We start from the raw sequence: 20,702 nt of genomic DNA, 5'->3' as shown, positions 1-20,702 counted from the left end.
CATTGAGGGGTCCACACTGGACTTGATTTATATCTCTGGACAGTGGTTTAATGATCTGGTATTAGGAGATTTAGTGACGGTACCTGTGTCATGGTCAGATCATTTTCTCCTCCGCCTAGACTTTCAGACTGCTGCTCACCACCGCAGGGAGACGGAACCAATGCGCTGGTTCCGTCCCAGGCGCCTGATGGACCCCGAGAGGTTCCTGACGGAGCTTGGGCCGTTCCCTGAGGATCTTGCCCACGGCACGACCGAAGAACTAGTTGCGGCCTGGAAACAGGCCATGGCTGGGGCTTTGGACCGTGTCATGCCTTTGCGGCCTCTGACCCGGCGCAGATCTCAATTGGCTCCTTGGTTCTCTGAGAAGCTGAGAGAGATGAAACGCCGGAGAATACGCCTAGAGAGTACTTGGAGGTCCAGCCGTTCCGAGGCTGATCGGACACTAGTTAGGTCTTTCTCGAAGACCTACCTAGTGGCACTGAGGGAGGCGAAATGTTCCTATGTTTCCACCCTCATTGCATCGGCAGATAACCGCCCGGCCGCCCTGTTTCGGGTGACCCGCTCTCTCCTACATCAGGAGGGGCGGGATGACCTCTTGCAGGGACGTGCCGAGGAGTTTAGTGGTTATCTATATGATAAAATCGCTCAGCTCCAGGATAGTTTGGACCAAAATTGCGATGATCCAGGTGAGATGATGGAGACGCGTCTTGTCGATGTTGTTTGGGATGAGTTTGATTCTGTGGCTCTCGAGGACGTGGACAGGTTACTGGGGAGGTTACATGCCACTACATGTTTACTGGACCCGTGTCCCTCCTGGCTGGTGCTGGCCATTCAGGAGGTGACACGAGGCTGGCTCCGGGAAATTATAAATGCTTCTTTGGTGGAAGGGGTTTTCCCCGCCGCCTTGAAAGAGGCGGTGGGGAGAAACCTCCTCAAAAAGCCTTCCCTGGACCCAGCTATTTTGGGTAATTATCGTCCAGTCTCCAACCTTCGCTTTGAGGCGAAGGTTGTAGAGAGTGTGGTGGCATGGCAGCTTCCCCGGTACCTGGATGAAGCCGTCTATCTAGACCCGTTCCAGTCTGGCTTCCGGTCCGAATATAGCACGGAGACAGCTTTGGTCGCGTTGGTGGATGACCTCTGGAGGGCCAGGGATAGGGGTTGTTCCTCTGCCCTGGTCCTGTTAGATCTCTCTGCGGCTTTTGATACCATCGACCATGGTATCCTGCTGCACCGGTTGGAGAGTTTGGGAGTGGGAGGCACCGTTTATCGGTGGTTCTCCTCCTATCTCTCTGACCGGTCGCAGACGGTGTTGACAGGGGGGGCAGAAATCGACCGCGAGGCGCCTTACTTGTGGGGTGCCTCAGGGGTCGATTCTCTCGCCTCTCCTGTTCAACATCTATATGAAGCCATTGGGTGAGGTCATCAGTGGCTTTGGGGTGAGTTACCAGCTGTACGCTGATGATACTCAGCTGTACTTTTCCACCCCGGGCCACCCCAACGAAGCTGTCAAAGTGCTGTCCTGGTGCCTGGAAGCCGTACAGGTCTGGATGGGGAGAAACAGACTCAAGCTCAATCCATCCAAGACGGAGTGGCTGTGGATGCCGGCACCCCGGTACAGTCAGCTGCAACCGCAGCTGACTGTTGGGGGCGAGTCATTGGCCCCAACAGAAAGGGTGCGCAACTTGGGCGTTCTCCTGGATGGACGGCTATCGTTTGAAGACCATTTAGCGGCCGTCTCCAGGATAGCTTTTTACCAGGTCCGCCTGGTTCGCCAGTTGCGCCCCTTTCTTGACCAGGATGTCTTATGCACGGTCACTCACGCTCTTGTCACTTCCCGTCTGGATTATTGCAATGCTCTCTACATGGGGCTACCTCTGAAGTGCACTCGGAGGCTTCAGCTAGTCCAGAATGCAGCTGCGCGGGTGATTCAGGGAGCCACACGTTGCTCCCGTGTAACACTGCTCCTGCGCAGTCTGCACTGGCTACCTGTGGTCTTTCGGGTGCGCTTCAAGGTGTTGGTTACCACCTTTAAAGCGCTCCATGGCTTAGGACCCAGGTACTTATGGGACCGCCTGCTGTTACGTTATGCCTCCCACCGACCTGTACGCTCACACAGAGAGGTTCTTCTCAGGGTGCCGTCCGCCAAGCAATGTCGGCTGGCGGCCCCCAGGGGAAGGGCCTTCTCTGTTGGAGCACCTACCCTCTGAAACAAACTTCCCCCTGGTTTGCATCAATTACCTGACCTTCGGACCTTTCACCAAGAATTGAAAACGCACTTCTTTATCCAAACGGGACTGGCTTAATTTTTTAAATTTTCTGAATTTTAATAATTTTAATTGGGGTATTTTATTTATGGGTCAAATTTGATGGTTTTAAATTTTTGGCCACTTATAGAATATGTTATTTTAACTGTTGTTTTAATTTGTATATTGTATTGTTTTAAATCTGGCTGTACACCGCCCTGAGTCCTTCGGGAGAAGGGCGGTATAAAAATCTAAATAATAAATAAATAAAATAAATAAATAAATAAGAACAATTTGATAAATAGATTTAAAAACATTTTTAAAAATCTTATTCAATTTGGCTAACCCCATTTAAAAATTATAATGAAAAATGATAAAAAAAACCAATTAAAACCGAAGTGTATTAGGCTGAATGAAAATCTGTTTAGATATGAGGATAATGTAAATCATTGTAAGAAACAGCTGAAAGAATTTTTTGATTTTAATATGCATAAGGGGACACCTATAGGAACTGTGTGGGAGGCGAGTAAAGCTTTTATTAGAGGTATATTGATATATTTGGACAATAGGCAGAGGAATAATAAACAAAGGCAGTGTAGGTACTTGGAAGAAGAAATTCAAAAGAAGCAACAGTTATTAATTCAAAACCCACAAGATCATAAACTTAAAGAGGCTATAAGAATATTACAGAGTCGGGGCGTGGCCATGACCGTGGTGGGGTAAGGACCTTTCCTTCACTTCACAGGGCTTAATAATGAAGATTTATGAGGATTAATGCTGTTTGGAATGCACCGTTATGGATGAAAGTTAATAAATCATGAAGTGGAAGTGTTAATAGCCCAGCAGACTGAATTTAAAACTGGTAGGTCATTTGAAACTGCTTGAATTAAGGAGTTTTTACTGCGTGGAATGACCGAACTGGCAGACACGATGAGTTTGGAATAAACTGCTGTCTTTTGCTTTCCTTATTATAATTATCGTGTTCTGTGTTAAATGCTGAGGCTAAGGAATATCAAAGACTGAATTTGCTAATGAGAAGAATTTTAATTGAAGAGATCGATCTTTTGTGTTGGACTGACTGGCTGAAGAAGATTTTATTAGGTGGATAATTTTTTTATTATTATTATTTTTCTTTTGAGAGGAAATTAATAGCTTGTTTATATTATAGAAAACAAAAAAAGGACTTTGTTTTGAAGTTCAAGCTGGTTTTTTTTCTCTTCTCTGCCGACGTGGAGAAAAAATGGCGCTGATTAAGCTGTGAGGTAATTGTGTTTCTTTGTGGAGTGAATATGACTCATAAGTTACTGATAAGCTACTAACGAGTGCAAATAAGCCGTTTCGCTTCAATTAAAAGATTGTCGTCCCTTGATCTTCATCAAGACCCTCTGTAAAATTGGTTTGACTGCTGTCCTTTGATCTTCACTAAGACTCTTTGAAAAATTGGAATCCCAGTTTGAGAAATTTTTGGTTTTTGTTTTTTCAAAATGACTCAACAACTTTCAGAAACGCAGCAAATTGCTGCAGCTTTAAAATAAAATTGGGAAAAATAGCAGGACTATCAGAGCGTATAGATAATTTGACATTTAAACTGACATCTGAAGTGCAAAATTTAAAGCAAGAGATGAATGATAACTTTGCTAAACAAAAAAAATGATAATGATTAAAGATGAAATGGAGCAGCTGCATGTGCATGAGGCAAAAGTAGATCGGCAAATTGGCAAAATATTTTATAAAAATGAGCAGCAAGATAAGAAAATTTGTCTTTTGGAAGAAGAGATGAGGAAATATAATTTTGTTATTAGAGGAATCTCGGAAGAAAGGGAGGATAAATTGAAACAGCGGGTTTGAAATGGATTAATGATTTGGATACGCAACTTACGTTCACATTAGCAGACCTGGCAAGTGTTTTTAGAATTGGATATAGAAGGCAAAATGGTTCTAACAGGAATGTGCTTGTCAGGTTCGCAAATCTTGGTGATAAGTTGGAAGTTATGGCCAAGTTAAGAGAGTTGGGAGATGCTTTGAAGTTTGAAGGGAAGACTATTCAAGTCTTCCCGGATATATCAAGAGAAGAAAGGGCATGGAGATTTTTTTTAAAACCAATTACAAAAGTTTTGAGAGATAATGGAATTAAATACAATTGGAGGCCACCACAACAATTGAAATTTTTTTATAAAGGAAGGATGCGTACAATCACCCCAGATATAGATGCATTATTATATTTACGGGAGCTTGGACTGATTGAGATGGAGGATTTAATGGAGATAAAAGATCAAATGCTTCAGATGGGTGGAACATACGTGGAAAACATCAATCTCAGAAGAAGAAAAGGGGGCTATGGGGAGGCAAGACTCTAAAGGGTTAAAGAGGAAAGAAATATCACCTGTGTTGCTTGAACAGAAGAAGAGTCGTGAGGATACAGTAGGAGAAGAAGCAGATAAGAGTCTTGGAAAATATGAAGCTGAATGCGGGTCATCGCTATCTTTTTTGAGTGATGAATTAAATAGACAGCCCAAAGAAGTGCCCGGGCATTGGCACGTCCCTCTCCCCATTCTCTTTATAGAGAAACCGATGAGGATGTGGGGAAGAAGATTGTTGTATTTTATTGTTTGTTTTGTTTTTGTTTTTTTCTGTTTGCTTATTGTTGTTTATATGGTAGTTTAATGTCGGGGTGGGGGCACAGAAAGGAAGATGCGATAGGATTAAAAATTTATATTTTAAATGGGAGTTATAAAAATAATGTCATGGAATGTGAAGGGTACAGGAATCAGATTAAAGAAGAAGATTGGAGCTTAAGATTAAAAGGATTTACCAGACATTTTATTTTACAAGAAACCCATCAGAAATCTGAAGATTCAAATAGAATGTATATAAAAGGTATGCAAATATATGAAAAAGCATTTGGAACTTCAAAAGCTAGAGGAGTTGCAACACTGATATCAGATAGGGTGTACTTTGAAAACATAAGGTAATTTTGGATGAAGATGGAAGATATGTAATAATTGTTGGAAATCTTAATGAGGAAAAAGTGACACTTGTTAATTTATATTTACGAATGAAAAACAAAGAGAATTTCTTGAAAAATAACAAAAATTTTGGAGAATGAAAGTGTAGGAAAGTAATTGTGGCTGGGGATTTTAATTTAATCAGAGATAAAATAGACAGTACTAATCCCACCGCTGTGGAGGAGCAAATAAAATGGGGATTTTAAATATGTGGATGCTTCTGAAATGGTGTGGTTGATGTGAGAGAGGTTAAAGGAATTGAGAGAGTATACACTTTTCTCTAAGATATACAATACATATTCTAGAATTGATTATATTTTCTTTCTAAAGATTTGTTGAATAATGTGGATAAGGTAGATGTGGGAATTTTAAAGATTCTGATCATGCAGAAGTTATGGTGGACTTAGATTTTAATTTTGAGAAAAAGAAGCTATTGGAGATATGACGAAATTGTATAAAAATGAAAAGGATAAAAAATGGATACTTAAAAAATTGGAGGAAAGTTGGAGATTAAATGATAACGGGGAGGTTAAATTTGAAATTGTTTGGGATGCGATGAAAGCGGAGTATCAAATTATCAAGTAGGAAATATAAAAATTATAAAATTAAAATGGAAAGAGATAAAAATCAGATTAAAGAATTGGAAAATCAATTTTTGCTTACTAAAGAAAAAAAAATTCTTCAGGAGCTTAATATGTTAAGAAATAAAATGATAGAAGAAGATACAGAGTTAGTAAAAAGAATTTTGAGATTTTAAATAGGAATTTTTGAATTTAGTAATAGAAATTCTAAATTATTGGCAAAGATGGCGAAAGATAAGAGAGAAGAGAGAAATTGGAGTTTTGATAGATGATAGAGGTATAAGATGTTATAAAAAATTAGAGAAATGTGAAGTGGTTAGAAACTTTTTTCAGAATCTATATTCAAAGAAACCAATTAATCGGGGAAAATTGCAAAGCTATTTAGAAAAGTATGTGGTGAAAATTGATCAAACATATAAGGAATTGATGGAAGAAGATATAACACAAGATGAGATTAATGGAATAATACAAAATTAAAATTAGGAAAGCTCCAGGTGAGGATGGATTACCTGTTGAGTTTTATAAGAATTTAAAGAATTAATAATACCAAGATTGCAAAAATTCAATGGAATATTACATGGTGGGAAGTACCTTCGTCATGGAATAGAACGGTGATATCCTAATTCCTAAACCAGATAAAGATTTAGAAAGGATTGAGTCCTATCGCCCATTTCTTTAATTAATCAGGATGCAAAGATATTTACTGCTATTATAAGCAATAGATTAAATAGATTTATAGATAGATATATAAGTTATAATCAAGTAGGTTTTGTGAAGGGTAGATACATGAGTGATATTGTTAGAAGAGTATTAAATATTATAGATGTAGCTGAATATAATGGTGATAAAATTGGTATAGTATCATTGGATATTTTTAAAGCTTTTGATTCTGTACAATGGGAAACTATTAAAGTAATTGTGGAGGCTTTAGGCTTTGGTAATAAGTTTATACATGTTATTTCAAAATTGTACCAAAGAGCAGTGCAAGAGTGAAGGTGAATGGAATATTAACTGAAGAGATAAAATTAGAAGCTGGCACGAGACAAGGATGTCCCTGTCCCCAACATTATTTTTATTGGCTATGGAAATATTGACAAAATGATAGAAAAGATGAAGAATTAGAAGGATATAAAGGGTATAAGATAAATTTGTATCTGGATGATACTTTAATTATTTTGAAAATGTAGAAAGATCTGAAAAAGATATATAAGCATTTGATAGAATTTGAGGAAATGACAGGATTGAAAGTAAATTGGTCAAAGTCAGAATTATTGATGGATAGTAATGGTAATGAGTCTGAGAATATGCAAGAGCAATTTGGGATAAGGATTAAAAACACATTGAAATATTTGGGTATAGTGCTTTCACTTAAGGTTAAAGAATTGAAAAAACTTAATTATGATGTGGTGATTAACGAAATTGAGAAGAAGATAGATAAATATAAAATTTTAAAGTTGTCTTGGTTTGGTAGAATTGCAATGTGTAAGATGATGTTGCTGCCCAAGTTCAACTTTTATTCGAGATGCTACCACTAAATTTGACAGAGAAAGATATTGAAGGATATCAGAAAAACTGGATAAATTTGTAATGGTGGCAAAAGACCTAGATTAGTGAAGAAAATGTGGTATCAAAATCAAAAGGAAGGTGGATTAGGAATCCCCAAATTATTTAATTATTATTGTGCGTATGGTATCCGGATAGTGGTAAAATATTAAAGGTGAAGATAACTATTGGAGAGACTTAGAGTTAAGGATATAGAGAAATTTGGATCAAGGTGGTTTTAGATAAAGCAAATTTAAAATGTGTAAGTAGAAGTTATTGGTTAAAGGATTAAGTAAAAATGTGGAATAAATTTGTTAAAATTTTAATTCGGATATAATCTTTTGGGGAGACAATTGGAATTTGGCCAATTAAAAATAATATAAAAATGAAGTGATTAAAGAGGAAAATATAGAAATTATTAGAGATTGGATAAAAGTTATGGAAAATGAAAGGAGGAATAAAGAAATTATTGAAAAATTAGGGTTAAGTTGGTTTGAAAAAATACAGATAGAAAAATGGACAAAAAAACTAAGGGAAAATTATTCGATAAATAGATGTGAAACTGAATTTGAATATTTAGTATCTCGGATTATGAAAGATGAAATTGGGCTAAAGGGACTCGTTAGTAGGGTTTATAAGATTATAAATTCTGATGAAAAATTACAAAGAGTGATGAGGACAAATTGGGAAAAAGATCTTAATATTGAAATACCAGAGTCAGATTGGAATGTGAATTGGAAGAGTAGAATTATGAGAACTTTATCTATAAGGATTAAAGAGCACAATTATAAAGTTGTTTGAAATGGTATTTGACTCAGTAAGATTGTCACAAATGGATAAAAAATTAGTAAAAATGTTGGAGATGTGAGATGGAATTGGGGACTTATGAACATATGTGGTATAATTGTGATAAGGTTAAAAGTTTTGGCAACAATTGGAAAATGATATTTGAAATGATGGGAAAGTAATAACATTGAGAGTGGAAACTATATTATTGTTGGTAATTAAGGAAATAGAATTAACAAAATATGAAAAGAATTGATTAGAATTATGATTATAATAGGTAGAATTATAATAGCTAGATATTGGAAACTAGATGTGATTTTTAGAATAGAAGAGTGGAATTCTGAAATGTGGAAATTAGCTTTAAATGATAAAATGACATGTGATATTAAAATTAGAAGTGGTGTGTATAAAGAAGATATTTTCTGGAAGACTTGAAACCATTTGTGGACTTTGCGCTTGGAACATTGGACGCCTTAGTACCTGTACCTCGAGAACGTGGATTTTGGCAATCATGAGGATATATCCAAGACCCAAATCTTCCTTTTATGTATAGCACAAGGGTGTAATAATGTATTTTCTTTTGTTTTGTTTGTTGCAAAAAGTAATAAAAAAAAAAATAATATTACAGAGTCAATTTAATATTTAATGGCAGACAGGTGTGCGAATATACAATATACTAAACATAATACCTTTTGTAAAATAAACCTGGGAGATGGTTGGCATATAATTTAAGGAAAAAGAAAGCACTGTCATACAAAAATAGAATATCAAGGATGAGATATATCAACAGGATAAAATTAAAGGCTTCTCAGAATTTTATACTGCTCTATATGCAAAGATAAAATATGAATAGGGACATTTATGATTATTTGAAGATTATAAGGTTAATATCTAACATTAGAAATGATTATAAGATTTTGTTAAAATAATAGCAAATAGATTAATGTTAGTTTTACAACAAAGAATTCATACTGATCAATCTGGTTTTATAAAGGGAGGCAGATGAGGAATAATGTTAGACAGATTATTAATATATTGGAATATTTGGAAGAAGAATACTTCAGCAGCACTTATTTTTTGGATGCGGAAAAGGCCTTTGATCGATTGCATTGGGATTTTTATTTAAATTAATAGAAAATGCAATTTGGAGACTGTTTTGTTAGAATAATTAAAGCGATTTATGGAGCAAACAGCAGATTATAATAAATGGTAGTTTGACAGAAGTTATTAAGATTGCGAAGGAACGAGACAGGGATGTCCTTTATCACCACTATTGTTTGTTTTGACTCTGGAACCTTTATTAGATAAAATACGAGAATTAACGAAATAGAGGGAATTAAAATTAGACAATATGAGTACAAAGTTAGAGCTTTGCAGATGATGTGGTTACTTTAACAAATCCTATAAATTCAAGTAGATTTTGTTGGAAGCAATTAATAAATATGGAAAGGTATCAGGATTTAAAATAAATCAGAATAAAACAAAAGTGATAATCAAAATATGTCTATACAACAGAAACAAAAAACTAGAGGAAATAACAGGATTTGAGGTGGTAAAAAGGTTAAATACTTAGGGTTTATATTAGCTCATCGAATAAGAAACTTTATAAGAATAATTATGACTTGTTATGGCAAAAGTTCAGAATGATATGAGTGTCTGGAAAAATTGCAGTTATCATTGGGAGGATTGCGGCTATTAAATGAATGTGTTACCTAGATTTTGTTTCTGTTCAGATGATACCAATAATTAAGAAAGATAAATTTGGAAGATTGGCAGATTGGGATTAATAAATTTATATGGCAGGGTAAAAAGCGAGGTTAAAATGAAAATAATACAGGACTCACGGGAAAGAGGTGGTTTAAAATGCCTAATTTTAAACTATATTATGAAGCAGTAGCCCTTTCAGTAATAAGTGACTGGTTTAATTTAACGGAGGAAAAATTTTGAATATAGAAGGTTATGACTTGTTATATGGATGGCATGCGATTTGTTTTATGAAAAAGTGGATAGGGCTTTTAAGAATCATGTGTTGAGAAGTGCTCTTTTGCGGGTCTGGAAAAATATTCTTATAAATTAGACATCATTACAGGTATTGAATGAAGAGGGAATTATACTTGGTTTCAATATGGGCAAATAATGGTATAATGCAAAGGAGGAAAAATTTAATAAAACAAATTGAAATCAGACCCAGGAGCATATAAAGAGATTTATTTTATTTATTTATTTATTTATTATTATTTAATTTATACACTCTTCTCCCAAGGACTCAGGGCGTTCACAGCTAAATATACATTATAGATACAATTAAAATACTAGTAAAAACTTATTTATTAAAAATTTAGAGATAAAACCCATTAAAACCCATAACTTAAAAAAAAAAAAAAAAACTAACCCAGTCCAGCGCAGATAAATAAGTAAGTTTTAAGCTCATGGAAAGGTTCGGAGGTCCGAAGTTGACGAAGTCCTGGGGAGTTCGTTCCAGAGGCGGGAGCCCCACAGAAGGCCCTTCCTGGGTGGCCAGGCACACTGTCGCGGCGGCACCTGAGGAGTCCCTCTCTGTGAGGCGCGCGGTCGGTGAGAGGTATTCGGTAGCAGCAGGCGGTCCCGTAGTAACCCGGCCCTATGCCATGGGCGCTTTAAAGGCGTTCACCAACACCTTGAAGCGCACCGGAAGGCCACAGGTAGCCAGTGCAGCCTGCGCAGGATAGGTGTCACTGAGCCACGAGGGCTCCCTCTATCACCCGCAGCTGCATTCTGGACCAACTGCAGCCTCCGGATGCCCTTCAAGGGGAGCCCCATGTAGAGCATTGCAGTAGTCCAGGCGAGGGCGTCAAGGGCGTGAGTGACTGTGCACAAGGCATCCCGGTCAGAAAGGCGCAACTGGCGCACCAGGCGAACCTGGTGGAAAGCTCTCCTGGAGACGGCGTCAAATGATCTTCAAAGACAGCCGTTCATCCAGGAGGAACACCCAAATTGCGCACCTCTCCATCGGGGCCAATGACTCGCTCCGACAGTCAGCCGCGACTCAGCTGACTGTACCGGGATGCCGGCATCCACAGCCACTCCGTCTTGGAGGATTGAGCTTGAGCCTGTTTCTCCCCATCCAGACCCGTCGGCTTCCAAACACCGGGACAGCACTTGATAGCTTCATTGGGGTGGCCGGTGTGGAAAAGTACAGCTGGGTGTCATCAGCGTACAGCTGGTACCTCACACCGAAGCCACTGATGATCTCACCCAGCGGCTTCATATAGATGTTGAACAGAAGGCGAGAGAATCGACCCTCGGCACCACAAGTGAGGCGCCCGTCTGACCGGTCGGAGAGATAGGAGGAGAACCACCCGAAAGGTGCCTCCCACTCCCAATCCCTCCAACCGCGCAGCAGGATACCATGGTCGATGGTATCAAAAGCCGCTGAGAGGTCTAATAGGACCAGGGCAGAGGAACAACCCTATCCTGGCCCTCCAGAGATCATCCACCAAGCTCAGTGCTGTAACGGGCGGAAGCCGGACTGGAACGGGTCCAGATAGACAGTTTCCTCCAGGTGCAGGGGAACTGATGCCTACTCTCTACAACCTTCGCCGCCGTGGAGACCGGACGATAATTACCTAAAACAGCGGGTCAGGAAGGCTCTTGAGGAGGGCCTCACCACCGCCTCTTTCAAGGCGGCGGAAGACTCCTCCAACAAGAAGCACTCGTAATCCCTGGAGCCAGCCTCGTGTCACCTCCTGAGTGGCCAGCACCAGCCAGGAGGGCACGGGTCCAGTAAACACGTGGTGGCATTCAATCTACCCAGCAACCTGTCCATGTCCTCGAGTCACAGGGTCAAACTCATCCCAAACAACATCACCAAGACCGCCTCAGATACCCCATCTGAATCGCCACAATTTTGGTCAGACCGTCCCTAAGCTGAGCGATTTTATCGTATAGATAACCGTTAAACTCCTCAGCACGCCCCTGGTCATCCGCTCCCCTGGTGAAGGAGGCGGGTCACCCAGGCTGGGCGGTTATCTGCCGGCGCAATGAGGAGGCGTAGGCGCCTCGCTTCCCTCAGTGCCACTAGGTAGGTCTAGTATAGGATCTAACTAGTGTCCGATCAACCTCTGAGCGGCTGGACCTCCAGGAACTCTCTAGGCGTCTTCTCCGGCGTTTCATCCCCTCAGCTCCTCGGAGAACCAAGGGCCGGTTGGGATCTGCGCGGGTCAGAGCGCAAAGGCACGACACGGTCTAAAGCCCCAGCCGCAGCCCGTTCCCAGGCTGCAGCTAGTTCCTCTGCCGTGCCGTGAGCCAGACCCTCAGGGAATGGCCCAAGCTCCGTCAGAAACCTCTCTGGGTCCATCAGGCGCCTGGGACGGTACCATCGTAATGGTTCGTCTCCCTGCGGTGTTGGTGGCGGTCAGAAAGTCCAGGCGAAGGAGAGAGTGATCTGACCATGACAAAGGTTCAATGACTATTTCCTTTAAGTCCAGATCTCTCAACCACTGACCAGAGACAAAATCAGGTCCAGTGTGCCTCCCCGATGTGGTGGGGCCATCCACTTGAGTCAGGTCCAAGGCCGTCATGGAGCCATGAACTCCCGAGCTACCGATGATGAGGCGGCAGATGGCAAGTTAAAGTCCCCATGACTAAAGTCTGGGGTCTCCACTGCCACCCGGCAAGCACCTCCAGGAGCTCGGGCAGGGCAGCTGTCACGCAGCAAGGAGCCAGTGCGCGAAGACATCTGTGACCCCACCTCACAAGAGGATTCACATCTGAGGTACAGTGGTCTCCTCGGCTCTAGACTCTCTTTAATAGCAACATACCCCTCCACCCCTACCTGGGCCCTCGGCTGATGGAATGCCCGGAAACCCGGTGGGCACATCTCGACCAGGGCACACCCCTTCAGTGCCCAACCAGGTCTCCGTGCGCCTATAATATCGCGGCACCCCTGAATCAGATCATGTATTAGGGGCCTTGACCACGGACCGTGCGTTGCATAACATCAGGCGAGGCCCAGGCTCTGAGGGTCTTGACCATCGAGGCAGGAAGTCAGGGATCGGGGCGCGATCGCCTGCAGACATCGAGCGTGACCCCCTGTAAATCTGATCCTTCCGCCATATCACCTCCCACTTGCCGTGCAAATGAACTCATCACAGGAACCTAACCTCAGACCCATTTGATAGTGATTGTATAATGCGATTGTAATGTGTTTGAAATAGATTCGGAAAAGGATTTGGTAAGGACTGTATGATAAAATGGGCACAGAATATTCAGGAACCAATAATGTTAAATGGAGAAAATCTGGGTTAGAAATGTTAAGTTTACACAAGCACAGAATTTAAGGGAAAATTTTTATAAGATGTTTTATAGATGGCACTTAGATCCCAAAAAATTATCATGTATGTATCCTGATATCCAAGCGAAATGTTGGAGTGTGATTGTGATGATGCTACATATTTTCATATTTGGTGGACTTGCAGGAAAATTAAGGCCTTTTGGATAAGAATTTGGTGGATTATTCAAAATGTACTGAAGAAGAAGATAAAGTTCCTGTAATTTTTCTTTGGGAATTATAAGATTGTACAGGATTGAGACTAAATTGATTCTGAATTGAATAACAGCAGCAAGACTGTTGATTGGACAATACTGGAAGAAAGAAGAGGTACCTACAATAGAAGAATGGATATTGAAAGTCATTAATTTGGCTGAGATGGCTAAAATCTCAGCTTTTTTAAAAGACAATACGCAGGAAAGATATTTAATTGAATGGAAAAAATGGATTGATTATTTACAAAATAGATATCAGATTAAGAAATATCAGACTGCCTTTGAATAATTAGGGTATTATTTTATGTAATGGGAGGGTTGGGAGATGAAAAGATTTGGATGAGGTTAATTGGATTAGAAGGAAAATTTTATATGTTTGGTTTATGTAACATATGATTGACCAAGCCGGGGGAGGAGGGAAGGGGTTTCTGGGAGGAAAAAGGGAGATATTTTTTAAAAACTTTTCAATAAAACCAAAAACCCCAAAGATAAAACTATTATAAATGAAACAGAAAGGTCTTGAGTTCACGAAAAAGGTGAGTAATCGAGCCTAGAGCTCATTCCAGAGGGTGGGTGCTCCCACAGAAGGCTCTCTGGGGTCACCAGCCAACATTGTTTGGCTGATGGCACCCTGAGGAGACCCTCTGTGAGCGGGTCGATGGGAGGCTATTGGTGGCAGCAGGCAGTCCGTAAATAACCCAGCCCTATGCCATGGGCGCTTTAAAGGTGGTAACCAACACCTTGAATTGCACCCGGAAGACCACTGGCAACAGTGCAGCTTAGGAGAGTGTTAGCTCCCTCTATCACCACGCATTCTGGACCAGTTGGAGCCTCGGTGCTCTTCAAGGGAGCCCCATAGAGGCGTTTGCAGTAGTCCAGGCGGAAGTGACAAGGCATGAGTGACCGTGCATAGGGAATCCGGTCTATGAAGGCGCAACTGGCATATCAGGCGCACCTGATAAAAAGCTCCTGGGCAGCCGTCATGTGTTCAGCGAACATCCAGAGCAGTTGCGAACCCTCTCCATAGGGGCCAATGACTCGCACCAACAGTCAGTGAAGGAACTGGCTGTGCAGGATGCTGGCATCCACAGCCACTCAGTCTTGGAGGATTGAGCGAGCCTGTTCCTCCCCATCCAGACCCGACTCAGACACCGGGACATCACTTCAGCGGCCTCGTTGGGGTCAGGGGTGAAATGTACAGCTGAGTATCATCAGCGTACTGGTGATGCACCCCAAAACCACGGATGATCTCACCCAGAGGCTTCATATAGATGTTGAACAGGAGGCGAGAGACACCCTCGGCACACGTGAGGCGCCTTTGATCTCTTCCCCTGCCACACCGTCTGCATCGGTCAGAGATGGGAGAACCACCCGGTGCCCCACTCCCAATCTCTCCAGCCATGCAGCAGGATACCATGGTCAATGGTATCAAAAGCTGAAAGATCTAATAGGACCAGGACAGAAGACAACCTATCCTGGGCCTCCAGGATCATCCACCAACGACCAAGCGTCTCGTGCTGTACCCAGGTCGGGCGGACTGGACAGGTCTAGAAGACAGTTTCATCCAGGTACTGCTGTGTGCCACCACATTCTCAACAACCTTCGCCACAAAGCGAAGGTTGGAGACAGGACGATAACTAAAATAGCTGGATCCAGGAAGGCTTGAGAAGGGCCTCACCACCGCCTCTTTCAAGGCGGAAGGAGACACCTCCATCAAGAAGCATTAATGATTCCTGTAGAGCCTCATGTAACCTCCTGTGTGTACCAACCAGGAGGGGTCCAACAAACATGTGGTTGCATTGCCTCCCCAGTATCCTGTCCATGTCCTCGGGAGTCACAGAATCAAACTCATCCCAGATAACCTCAAGACACCTCCGTCATCCCACGAATCTACCCAATGGTCCATCCCATCCCGAATCTGAGCGATTTTATCAGATATTGTCCAAAATCCTCAGCACGACCCTGCAGGGTCATCCCCTCCCTGATAAGAGGGTCACCTAAACAGGGCAGCTGGGCGTTATCTGCCGATATAATAAGGATGGAAAAATACTCATTTGCCACTCTTGCCACTAGATAGGTCTGAATGAGACCTAACTAGTGTCGGTCAGATTCAGGCGGCTGGCCCTCAATCACTCTCTGGCATCTTCCATCTCTCTCAGCTCCTCGGAATACCAAGGAGCTGGTTGGGATCAGCGCCGGGTCAGAGGCCGCAAAGGCACGACTCAGTCCAAAGCCCCCGTTGCCACCCTTTCCCAGGCAGCAACTTCCGCTGAGCCGTGAGCTAGGTCCTCAGGAAGTGGCCCAAGCTCCGTCAGAAACCTCTCCGGGTCCATCAGGCGCCTGGGATGGAACCAACAAATCGATTCCATCTCCCTGCAGTGTGGGTTGGGGGTTCTGAAGTCGAGTGAAGGTGAATGATCTGACCATGACAGAGGTTGACTAAATCCCTAATTCAGATCATTCAACTGTCCAGAGAAAAATCAGATCCAGTGTGTTTCGATGAGTGGGACCATTAACTAACTGGGTCAGGTCCAAGGCCTTCATGGAAGCCATGAACTCCCGAGCTACTGATGACTCACCTGACAGCAGTTGAAATCCCCATAACCATAAGTCTGGTATCAACTGCATCACCTCCAGCAGCTCGGGCAGGGCTGCTGCCACGCAGCAAGGCCAGCATGATCAGCACGCCCACCTGTAACTCCTGACCCACTTCAAAGAGACTCCATCCGGCTATCTATGGGACAGTGCCTCCTCGGTTCCAAACCATTAATAATAATACCCCCACCCCTACCTTAGGTCCTCGGCTGATGAAATGCACGGAAGCCTGGTGGGCACATCTCAACAAGGGGGACCCCCCCTCTGTGCCCAATCAGGTCTCCGAAATACCCATCAGGTCCGCACCCCCCTTCTGTATAAGATCACAAATGAGGGGCTTTTTTAATGGCATTGCACATCAGCTGAAGGTCCAGGCTCTGAAGATTCTGACACGGGATGCAGGAAAGTCCGAGGGACGGAGCGCTGCTGAAACAGCGACAACTCGAACATGATGTGGTCCCCTGCTTCCGCCATATCTGCCTCCCAATTATTGTGCCGATGGATAACCCTCATGGGTCGAGCCCCAGTTTCCTCCTCCGAACCTATAACCTCTGTGCACTCTCTGAGGCCCAGCCTATCCCGATGGTTCCCATAACCCATCTTAACCCTTCCTCCCTTAAAACCCATTAGAAAATGATATTAAAAATTCCAGTCTCTTCTTTTAGCCACCTCTGGGTTAAAATCTGTCATCAAGTGGAGGCCACTTCTGAGGGGGCTAAAGATCAAGTTCTGGAGTATTTCATAAATTTGGTAAAGCGGGTCAATTTCATCGGTCAGACAAATGATGTCATAGCAAGGTCTCTGATAGAAACAGGACTAGATGACCAAGTCAAAGTCTTAGAGCCTGCCTTATATGAGATGGCTCCTAGTGGACTTTATTCTAAATTTTGATATTTCTGTAAATAAAAATTAGTGGCTCTTTAATCCTTATAAAAAATTACAAGGCTAAGGGATAAACAAATAAAAGATTGAAAAGAAAAAGCTCAGGGAAAAAAAAGAGTGAAAGTGTAAGAAAAAAGAGGAAAGAAGGAAAACTGAAAAAGAATGACTTCCAACTTTCTTTGGTACAGATATAAGTAAAAAATATATAAAACTCTTAGAGTAATTTGTCTCATTATTTCATAATCCCATATCTAATCATCAAAGCCAAATCAACTTTGATTTCAGTTTCACAAAAGTCGGTAATGGCTCATCGTTTATTTACCGTATATACTCGAATATAAGCGAGTTTTCATACGTTTTTGTGCTGGCGCCTCGCTTATACTTGAGTCTCATCTGATGTGCCGGAACCCCGGAGGCGTAAAGAGGCGGAGATCGTCGGCGGATTTGCCCAAGGCTGAGCAGTTCGCCTGAGCCAAGCGGTCCCAGTCAGCGAGCGGTGAAAGCGACATGCCGGCGCTCGCTGCCGTTCGGCTGGACTGGGACAACTCGTCGCAATAACTCCAGGCTGTGCGAAGAAACCATTTAAAAGCCCGCCAGTTCTTTCCTCCGTGCTTCAGAAGTTGGGCTTTTAAATGGTTTCTTGGCGGCACAGCGGGGTTACTGCGAGAAGCCGAGCAGTCAGCGAGCGGTGGCGACATGCGGCGCTCGCTTTCACCGTTCGGCTGGACTGACGGCTTCAGTAACTCCCGCCAGGCTGTGCCGAAGAAACCATTTAAAAGCCCGCCAGAACTTTCTCTTCTCCCTCCGTGCTTCAGAAGTTGGGCTTTTAAATGGTTTCTTGTGGCACAGCCTGGCGGGAACTGAGACCGAGCAAGCGTCGCAGTCAGCGAGCGGTGGCGGGTGGCGCTCGGCATGTCGCTTTCACCGTTCGGCTGGACTCGACCGGCTTTCTTCAGCAGCGGAGCCGACTTTGGCCCTTTAGCAAGGAGGAAGGTGGGAGGAAGCGGAGCTGCCGGCTGTGGCGCTCGCTCGGCCGCCGCCGCCGCCTGGAAGAGGAGGAGGTGACCTTCACGCGGAGAGGGTGGGGATGGGGGTTGAGGCGTGCAAGAGGAGCGGCGTGGAGGAAGAGGAGGCGGCGGCCCGCTGGGCAGCGACTTCTAAGATCAGCCCACGCTCGAAGAGGAAAGGAGCGAGTGGGTGGGTGGCTGGGGCGAGACCCCACCACAAACACACACACAGCGGTCGGACGGCGCGGTTCCTTTCTCTCTCTCTCGCTCTCGTCAAGGCGCTGGAAGGGGCGGAGAGCGCGAAACAGCAGCAGGAGCAGCCGGCGCTCGCCTTCGCTTCCTCCTCCTCCTCCTCCTCCTCCTCCTCCTTTCGTGGCGGGCTGCTTCCAAGTCTGGAAATCTGTTTTGGGAAGTGGTGGTGCAGCGCGGCAGTTCAGCCCTGTCGGCCGGGGGAGGCGGTGGATCGGTTCTCGCGCCACACGAAGTCGGCTGGAAAGCTTGCTGCTTCTTCTTTTTGCTTCTCTCCCCCCACTCTTTTGCTCTCTTGCAACGTTGCTGCAGCTCCTCGGCTCCTTTCCGGCGCCCAGAGGCTCGAGCCTCTGCTGCCGATTGAATACTAAAATAAAATAAAGAGCGGAAGAGCAGGCGCCGCTTTTGGTGTCCAGCGTCCCTGTCGCCGCCGGCAGGCAGCGTTTAAAAAGGCGGGGAGTTGAAAAGAGGCTGCCTCTTAGTTACCTCAACATCCATTCCAGAGCCGCTAAAGGCGGCTGCTTGGCCCCCCTGGTTGAGGCGGGCACAAAAGGTCCCTGGTGACCCAGAATTCATCCTAGCCCCATTGACTGGCCTTTGACTCGATAGGATTTAGCTGGAGGATTGTTAAACAGCGCTCGCACCTTTCTTCTGGGAGAAGTCACTCTAATAAATATTGGGAGGTGTTTTCAAGGAAACATAGGGGTCCACCTTCTGCCCACAAGAAATGTGAAATGCCACCATTCCCAGCCTTCTGAGCACATCAGCTTATCCTGGCAGAGGATGAGGAAAGTCGCATTCAAAGCCTTTGGAAATCACCAGCTTGGAAAAAGCTAAATTATGTAGGGCTATTCAGCTACAACCGTGTTTAGGTTTTGTCTTTTGAGCGAGATAATGATAGCTAGCTAGCTAGCTAATTAGATAGATAGATAGATAGATAGATAGATAGATAGATGATAGATAGATAGATAGATAGATAGATAGATAGATAGATAGATAGAAAGAAAACAGAACAAAAAACAGAATAATAGAGTTGGAAGGGACCTTGGAGGTCTTCTAGTCTAACCCCTGCTTACATGAAACCTTATACCACTTCAAATGCTTATCAATATCTTCTTAAAACTTCCAGTGTTAGAGCATTCACAACTTCTGGAGGCAAGTTGTTCCACTGGTTAATTGTTCTAACTGTCAGGAAATTTCTCCTTAGTTCTAGGTTGCTTCTCTCCTTGATTAGTTTCACCCATGCTTCTTGTCCTGCCCTCAGGTGCTTTGGAGAATAGTTTGATTCCCCTTCTTTGTGGCAGCCCTGAGATATTGGAATGTTCCTATCATGTCACCCCTAAACTAGACATACCCAGTTCACATGCCCGTGAGGCGTCTTGCTTGCATGTCACACACACGCACCGCTCGCTAAAAAAGGATGGAAGGAAGGAAGGAAGGAAGGATGGATTGATGGATGGGCGACCGCTTTGCAACCCTTCTCCCGCAACTAAGGGGGGTCAATGTTTTCCCCAATCCTAGGGTGTGGGAAACAGTCATTCTTTCTTCCCCTAGTCTCTCCGAGATCGCACTGCAGCCCATCATCCCCAGCCGGCAATCTGAGCTCGTGCCATCGATGTGGTCCTTGAACTTCCCCTCCTTGTTTCTAACCCAGCCTAGGATGGCGGGTGGAGGGTATGGTGGTGGTAAACGACCAGAGAAAGCTCTCTTTTGAGAGGTCCTCTTGGAAGGCTGCCTTGGAAGGAAAGTGGGGAGGGGCAGATTTCTCCTCAAAGGTCCCTTGAAGGCTGGGTTGGAAAGGGAAAGTGGGAGGCAGATTTCTTCCTCTCGGGTCCCCTTGGAAGGCTGGGTTGGAAAGGGAAAGTGGGAGGGGCAGATATTTCTTCCTCGGGTCCTTCTAGAGTCCTTGAGAAACTGATATCATACAAGGTTAATAAATTATACTCCTCCTCCTCATTGATGAGTTTTCATCCTGAAATTGATTGAAACATTGTACCATCATATGCTGCCATAGTATAGTGTTAACAACATCTGTAAAGATGATATGAGCATGACACTAAGTTTTTCTATATTTCCCCTTTGATTGAAAAACTTCCATCATGCTTCTTTCTGAAAACAAAGGTCATTATAATATACCTCATTATATATTTGATTTGATGATATTTCAGTTAATAAATACCATTTAAGGTGTTAAGCTTCCTTTCTTTTCAGCAGCAAAGTGAATTACAACTTTAAAGAACTTTATTACTTTATATTCATTTATTTTAAGTATAGATTTTAGATTTTTAA

Source organism: Ahaetulla prasina, chromosome 5 (assembly GCF_028640845.1).
Source record: "Ahaetulla prasina isolate Xishuangbanna chromosome 5, ASM2864084v1, whole genome shotgun sequence".
NCBI classification, from domain to species: Eukaryota; Metazoa; Chordata; class Lepidosauria; order Squamata; family Colubridae; genus Ahaetulla; species Ahaetulla prasina.
Note: the sequence above shows the minus strand (reverse complement) of the source record.